Source organism: Dermacentor variabilis, chromosome 8, assembly GCF_050947875.1.
Source record: "Dermacentor variabilis isolate Ectoservices chromosome 8, ASM5094787v1, whole genome shotgun sequence".
Lineage (NCBI taxonomy): Eukaryota > Metazoa > Arthropoda > Arachnida > Ixodida > Ixodidae > Dermacentor > Dermacentor variabilis.
The window spans coordinates 102,411,520-102,420,512 of record NC_134575.1 but is presented as its reverse complement, the minus strand read 5'-3'; positions in this window follow the sequence as shown (position 1 = coordinate 102,420,512).

Here is an 8,993-nt window from a genome sequence, read left to right as displayed (position 1 = left end):
AATGGTAGCCATCAAAACCAATGTGTCACATATATTTCTTGTTTTTGCAGAGGAAAGCACCTATTACTCTATTTGCAGCACATTTAGTGCTCCACATGCCAAAAACGCCATATACAGTGCGGCTCACGCAGGTGTACAGCTCTGCCCGTGTGAACAACCTGCGGAGTGCACTTGGGACACTATTAGCGTCTGCGGTACAGCGTCCTAATTTCGATCAATGAGTCAGTAACACGATATTGCAAAGGGACTGGAAACTAACGAACCTACAATTGCTCTTACTTTAAACAGCTGATAGTACCTGTAAGGGAAAAAAGAAATCACATAAAGAGAACGTATGGATCATGTTTGCTTACCTCAGAATCACCTGTGCGAAAGGCGGGGCGAGGTAACCTCTCAGCGGGCGACAGCGTTGACTGGGGTGTGGAGTATTGGCGCGGGCGGCGATAGCTCCTATGGGCCAGACGCCCAGCGAGGAAGCTGTTTTCCCTCGACCGCCGAACCTCGCGCACTGCTCACGCCACGGGCCACGGGCCACACTCTCTCGCGCCATGCTTTTAGAGGCGCCACTGCCGCCGCTCCCAAATTGGTGTCGATGATGATGATGACTCTTGCGGGTATTTGCAAAGAGTCGCTGTCCTCTTCGCCCCTGCACGGCGCACTGTCTTCCTATGTTTATGTTTCGCACTCCCGCATACCACATATTATCACAATATCATCTATAAACTGCTCAACCACATCCAAAAAAATGTGGGATCAAGGCCATAAATTAAATGGCAGCTTCTCCCCTTTCACGATCCCGTTTTTAACAGCGCCTGGCACACAAACAAGTATAGAGGAACAGGCAGACGTACTAAGGGAACATTTTTCTAATGTTTCAAGTTCCTCACACTACACTCAATCGTTCCTGAAGCACAAACATACAACCGAAAAAAAAACTTCCTACAAGTGGCTGTACAAATGAGCCCTATAACGCATTAATCACATTTCACGTAATCCAAAATATACTGTTCGCAGGTAAACAGACGGCAGCCGTCCCTGATGAAATACACTATGAAATGCTGGCTCGCCTCTCAGACGCTGCTGTGAACGCACTTTTACAATTCTTCAACAAAATACGGGTATCGGGAAAAATAGCGGAGGCTTGGAAAAAAGCCGTGATTGTACCGTTTCTGAAGCCTGCAAAGCCACCAACCAGCCCTGGCAGTTACAGGATTATAGCTCTCACAAGTTGTCTCGCAAAATCATTTGAAACTATCCTGAACATGAGGCTGATGTTCACTCTTGAATCACGTGAACTTCTTGACATCCACCAGTGCAGATTTAAAAGAACGTGTTCAACGACTGATCATCTCGTCCGCCTAGAAAATACAGTCCGAGAAGCATTCTTGCACAAGCAACACTGTTTAGCAGTCTTTTTCGATATCGACAAGGCTTACGATACCACCTGGAGGTTTGGTATTCTCCGCGACCTAGCAGAACTTGGTATTCGTGGCAGGATGCTGAACTGCCTGAAAGATTTCATGTCCGACCGTTCAATTCATGTGCGCCTGGGTGCAACCTTTTCGAAGAAATTCGTCCAGGAGAATGGAGTGCCCCAGGGTTGTATTTTAAGTACGACACTTTTCATAGTAAAAATGAAATCCATAGCAAAAATCATTCCTAGGTATATTATGTATTCTGTATATGTCGATGACCTTCGGATAGCATGCACATCCTCCAGCTTACCAACATGCGAGAGACAGATACAACTCACATTGAATAAACTCGCGATCTGGGCAGACAAAAATGGGTTTAAGTTTTCACCCCAAAAAACAGTTGCTGTCCTCTTCTCACTCAAACGAGGCATACAGGTTGACCCCACCCTACACCTAAATGAAACCGTACTTCCAGTAAAGAATGAACAAAAATTTCTAGGTATAACTTTTGATAAAAAGCTCACATTCCTACGACACATAACCACCCTCAAAAAGAAAGCTTCCCAGTCACTAAATATACTCAAAGTACTGTCAAATAAACATTGGGGTTCTGATAGAACATGTCTTCTACATATTTATTGTGTTTTAGTACATTCCTCCTTAGATTATGGCTGCATAGTGTATGGTTCAGCAAGACCGACATGCCTAAAAAAATTAGACCCCGTACATAACTCAGGCTTGCGTATTTCATGCGGGTGCATACCGAACGTCTTCTATAACCAGCCTTTACGTAGAAACAAATGAACCCTCACTAGAAGATAGAAGATCCGCTCTAACTTCTGCATATATTCTTAAGGTACAAGTCTACCAAAACACATTTGCTACCCACTTGTAACAAAATGCCCTTCACGAGTACTTTTCAACAACAAACCACAAACTGCAAGAGCACTGCTCCTGCGATTTGAAGAGATGTGCCGGAATTTTGGCATATTGGACACTTTACCTGTCATTACCCACATACGAAATTCACTAACCCATGGTTCATCTTTCCGACAGCTTGCGATCTTACTTTAACACACTTCCGTAAAGAACAAACTCCGGCACAACACATTATTCAGGAATTTCTAGCACTAGAAGAAAAATACAGCAGTTTCACAGATTTTTATACTGATGGTTCGAAAACAAATGACCATGTTGGAAGTGCAGTCGTCCACGAGAACTGGGAAGAAACAGTAAGACTTCCGCAGTGCACATCCATTTTCACTGCTGAATGTTACGCCATTTCTGTAGCAATAGAGAAAATAGTAAAGGAGAACCTCGCAAATAGTATCATATACACAGACTCTCTAAGTGCACTCACAGCTCTTCATGCCAAAAATGCAGTCACATCATCATTAGGAGACATTATACACAATTTAATATCACCACTCTAGGACTGAACATTAAATTATGCTGGGTTCCGAGCCACGTCGGAATTAGTGGGAATGAGAGAGCAGACGCATGCGCGGCACAGGCCTGGCACAAAGAAATCACAAAGTAAGGATACCTCCTAACGACTGCATGAAGTTAATACATTATAAACTAAGAAAAAAGTGGTAGTCTGCTTGGAACATTTAAGTAAACAACAAACTGCACCTGTTAAAACCCGTGTTAGGCGAATGGAAATCTTGCACGCACCAGCAACGTTTCAAAGAAGTGATTCTGTGCCGTCTTCGGATAGGACACACACACCTAACACACAACTTCATTGTAACAAAGCAAGACAAACCCCAATGTGAACTATGTGGAGATGAGCTAACAATAAACCATATCCCATTTGCATGCAGCAAACTTGAACCACTGAGGAAGAAGTTTTTTACCATATTTTACAAAGAACACATCGCTTTTCACCCAGCTTTGATTTTACGAGAAGATGCGCTTGTTGATGTATCATGAGTTTTTAGCTTTTTAAAGGAAGCAGTAGTTCTCATAAGACTTTGAAACCTCGCAGAGTGCTTAACTACATATTACAGAAGACCTCATCCACCTTCTCATCCCTGAGAAGAAGGCCGAGGTCCTTAGTTAGCTTGTTGGGACTCTCCGGGCTGTTGCCCAGACAAGGACTAACTGAGGTGTCCCAACTTTTTTTAGAGAATCCATAACTAGTCTTTGGCGCATGATAGCCTAAGCTGCTTTGTGCCATTAAACTCAACTCAACTCAGCTCAACTCCTGTAGGATATATTTTTCTTCCATGCGCTACCCAGCTCTGGTTGCGTCTGATACACGACAATTTTTTTCTCTTCACCGATGATGCAGATCGGCGAAACACCGCTAAGAAAAGATTTACAACGGACAGATAACAGGAACTGATTGGTGCATATACAATCCGAGAAATAAAAAACACGAGCGAGTGTGACTCTCTTTTTAGGAACAAACAATTACGGACAAAAAAGAGAAATGTGTGTGTCCCACTTTTGTCCGTAATTTCTTCACTGCTGCGCCAATCTACATGACTAAACATGGGACATTGTTCACGTGCACAGCAAACTAACATTTACAAAATAACTGCTGGAGTGCCACGTTCTATAGCTTGCCGCTCTGAGCACTGTTTTCGGGGCATCGAAGTATCGACTCGTTTCCTATTTTATATACTACCTGATGCTTTGAGACCTGGCTCGTATAAGCGGCGACGTTTCTCAAGAGCGTAGACACGAAACTGCATTTTCCGATGCGTCAGGCCTTAAAAACCGCAGTGCTGGAATTACTGGAAGCGCCGTGCGCCTCCGCCTCGTAGTCTGCCTCGCATACCAGTGCTCTTACTGCTACCTTTCATGGCGCTGTTCACCAGCGTACCCCTGGCGCTTCACGGCGGAAGCCCAGTGCCTATGCCGGTGGACGCAAGTAGACTCTATATATCTATAGGTTTTACCGCATGAGCACAGGCGCAAACGCGAACGGCCTGCATGGTGCTCCATCTGGTGGCATGGTGCTCAACCAGAAAACTACAGAGCTAATATTGCAGTAAAGGAGCGCCGTCTACTTCGCTACTGGTATATATTTTTGGGAGCGGCACAATCGCGCTGCCGCCATATACATTTACTGCAGTACAAAATACGCTTGGTTACTGCCATACTAGCTGAGTTTGTCTGCTTGAGCTCTGCACCGCGCAGGTCTTTCACGTTTGCGTCTCTGCTCATCCGGTAAGACGCCCAGTCCCCTTGGGTTTAGCGGAACCCGACAAACCAAAACATTAACATAGGCTGGGCCGACGAGTTGGGGTTCAACCCGATCAATTTCAGAACAGTTAATGTTGCCAGTCACATGAGTGTCTGAAACTGCGCTCTAAAGCGAAACTGAAGGTTAAGTATTCTTTACATAGGCGACAATGTGGAAAATAGGCACTTATAGGCCTAGCGCCTTAAATACGCATGCACTTCTAAAGAGTTCTCACCCTTAAGGCTCTTTCTTATCCAACAATGACCATCTTCTATCTCGCCCACATTTTCTTTCGCTAACACTGTGAGCCTGGTATTTCGTGGGTCACGAAAGGCATGCGCGTCATTAGTATGACGTAGTATCGCGACAGGAAATTAGCGAGCGCAAAGCACTTAAGAAAGGAAGCACACGCAAGGCAGAATACTATATTGTCGTGAGAGAACGTAAGCACCAGAGGGTGCAAACGTATTAGGAATGTATATTGTCATTATAGAAACAATACTAAACGTCTTCTGAACACGCTCATACATGCTCATTCATGCTCATACATTGAAACGAGATGATTCTAAACAAAGAACACAACATGTATTTGCCTAAAATCCGGTCTCTACTGATAATTGGTAAAAGCTTGATAGCGAGAATTAGAGAATGTTCTTGTCTCACTTGATATCAAGAATCCAATGGCGCGGCTGAGAGGTGTACGGAAACCGTTAAGACCCTGCGCAAGCTGATGCTGCATGACACCACAGCCGGCAGCAACCGGACTCACCAAGAACTGGACCGATTCCGGCTTGCCTACAGGGGCACGCAAGCGCTGCTACAGGCAAACCTCTAGCGGAGCACTTGCTCAAGCCATCCTTTCAATGTGACATGCAGTGCAAGTAAGCAGCCCTCGAGTTGAAACATGACCTTCATAGATCCTAATATCGCCAGTTAGGTGGAGGAGACTGGGCATGCGTTAAGAGCGTTAGTGGGGAAGGGACATCATGGAGTCAAATTCGTAAGCTCAGCGATGTAGTTAATTAATGTACACAACAAGGTAAGGCGGAGACATGTTGACCCTCTGCGCTTGCATTTGTCAATTCTATATGCCTTACTTCCCGGTCCAAGAAGCGCCTGCGTAGGAGTTTGCCCAGCACATGACACCTGAAGTTCAACTTTCAGAACAGGGACTCCTCCACTATCGCAGACTACCCTAAAGGAGAAAGGCATGCTTCAAGAAACTCAAACTCAAGGACCTCCGAACTATCATGCAACAACAGCGCAAACGCCGGGAGTGATAGCGCAAATTTTTTAGCATTAGTTGACGGAATAGCCGCAAACAGTACAGCAGCATGACCTGGCAGCACTTGAATCGTCAACATCGCTATGTAGAGGTCTTCAACCTAGAAAACCATTGTTGCCTAAAGGTAGTCGTTCTAAATTTCCTAAACTATACAGTATATGTGCACCACCATGACAATTACACTTTAGATGCCCTATAAACATAAAGGGTAAGCAATGAATGGTGATGCACTAAAAGACGTCAATACTAGGAGCACTACTGCCTAACCACAACCCTTAACGCAAGGGCCTGGTAGCACTGTTGCAGCAGCAACCTCTTGTGAAACTATGGTCAACGATCTGCAGGGCTTATGACCTACAATGTACTAATGTTATGTACAAAGCTTAATATTAATTTCGTGGTGAAAAAAAATGGTTCCCTACCAAGAATTCCTGGATGAAGAGCAATGTGATGCATGTAGGGTAAAGGAAAGCACTTTTTACGCAGGTGGTTGTCCTTCCCGGCATTGTAGCAAAACATGCATGACTGTGAGGCTCTCACCACAACTACCACATATTTTAGGATCACCACCCCTCGGGAAATGAGTGTGCGTGCGATATGTATGTCCTAGTATGGGTCAACTGAACAGGACTTCAGTTCATCGTGCTTACGTTACTGAGCCCCAGAATGCGGAATACGTGCTGATAACGTGAAGTTTAGTTTCTTTGCCCCACATACGTTATCAATGGCCCTTTAATTTTCAACGTAAGCTGGGTCCATCGGGTTGGGAGCCTGACTTGCGAGTCGGACACGATACCGCTTCGCCACACAGGCAAGCATGCAAGGTGCGAATATAAGTGGGGGTTAATATGTATGCCATGTGGTGTTTCAAATTAAGCAGTATTTCACGATTGTTCGCTCTGAGTGTCGGCATGTTTTCGCGATATATAAAAAACAGCGATCTGCTGTTGCCCAACATAAAGCTGTATTCGGCTACTTTTCAGTGCCACCATGCGGCTACTGCTGCTGCCTCCCCCCTCCACTGCACTCGAATTACACCGCTGTTCAACAGACGGTGCGCGAGCTTATGCAAGCATCGATCCTCCTTTATGTTTTCAGCGTCCAGCGTGCTGCAGTCAGTTCGCAATGGATAATGTGCCCGGTTCGTCTTTGACATCGTGTGCTGGGCCGTCGTCGGTACCTCATGCTGGGCCGTTTTCTGAAGCCTTTGAGACCACCGGCTCAGTGGCCAGAGACACCGCGGAAAACAGATGCGAAGATAGCGTAAACAAATGCTGATCGCACAGAACGCCAGCATTGTGGGCGATGCGCAGACGTCGAATCGCGTACGCGGGAAGCTGTGGCAAAACTCCAGAAGCAAAGTCTACAGTCTGGCACTCAAGCCTGATGCCTTCAGCTGTGAAGAAGCGTTCCAACGGTTTTCTAGGGTAATGAAATGTGAGGCCAGGCTCCCAAGATATTTGCTTCTGTGAATGGCCATTCACTCCATTCAAGGCACATCGGAGAGTCAGAGCTTGGTTATAAATGCGAGAACAGTGGCACAGAAGATGACTAATGGTATCTTCACATTTGCACTTAGCGCACATCAGTGAATCCGCCATTCCCATACGATAGCTGTAGGAATTAGTGAATGCTACTCCTACCCACAGCCGACACAGCAGAGTTGCGTCACATCCTGAAAGGTTTGCTAGTGATTTCAGTTTCAGTGATGGGTCGAGGCTGCATATGCGACAGTTAGAGTTCTGTGGTGCTTGCCAGTAACTGAACGTGAAGGTAGGAGCGAGACTGCGAAGCTCTCTTGCAGCGATAAAGACATCGATAAAGACATCCTGTAAATAACTTAGTGCATGTGAAAGTGCGATATAGACTCATGTTATCTCTCTCTCTCCCTCCTTCACTCCACCTGCCCCCTCCTCACGTGTAGGGTAGCAAACGGAGCTCAGTCTGGTTAATCTCCCGGCCTTTCCTTCCTCCCTTCTCTCTCTCTCTCTCTCTCGCCCCCAGAGGCGATATCTCGCATCGCAATGATTGTGTTACGCAGTGACTGTATAAGAATAAAAACCACTGAAGGGAACAGTTAAGCTATCGCGTCGTACCCTTAAAGGCTCAGGTTAAGTGTTCCCCTATCTATTTAATAAGCCCGTTGTTCTTAGGCATTTCACCTTCAGATATCTGATGCCAGCCGATCATGGCACATTTTCCAGAGCCTCGAAAACCCTTGTCACTTTCACTTTCACTTTCGCTTTATTTCCTTAAAGACCCCAGTGGGAGGTGCTACATAAGGGTGGGTCAAAAATAATATGAAATACAAAGAATATAAGATGAACAATATTATTAGGCGTAATGCGAGGCAAGTGCTTCTATGAAGGCAGATGAGCTGGGCCTAGAAACGATGCTTTGCTCAAGGCCGTTCCAGTCTTTGGCTGTTCTAGGGGAAAAGAAGACATAAAAGTGAGGAGTACGCGTGTGGACGAGCTGGATACGCGTGATGGTGGCAAGATATAAGGCGCACGATTAAGTACGCTGTGGCAAAATTTCTGAAATAAAGATAAGTTGGCAATTAAACGGCGATGGGAAAGGGTTTTTATGCCAGATTCTGCTTTTAACGAAGTTACGCTGATATATCGTATGAAAAAGCGGAGAGAATCAACCGGATCACACGATTCTAAATATCTTTAAGTGCGCTGATGAGGAAATAGTTGCGAGGACTTCAATTGGCTGATGCGTATTCTAGTTTGGGTCATGTAAGTGTCTTATAAGGTCATAGTTTCACATGCTTTGGAGCAATCTTCAGGTGACGTCGTAAGAACCCAAATAATTGGTTAACTGATGAGACCAGGAGAGAGGTGAGGTGAGGTGACCAGGTGATGAGACCATGTAGCCGGTGTGGTCACCCTTGTGCTCTATTCACCGGGTCATCAAAACGCGGTAACAAATGATGACTGGGCGTCGTGTTTCTCCAAAGGATATGTTAAAGCACTGCACATGTGAGGCCATGACTTCGCAGGTTTCGGTAGCTAATGAAGCGAAACAAAAGGACTGACGTTCAGACTCTGAGTGAAACGCATGACCGTTCGTTATCTGTGACAGCAACTAA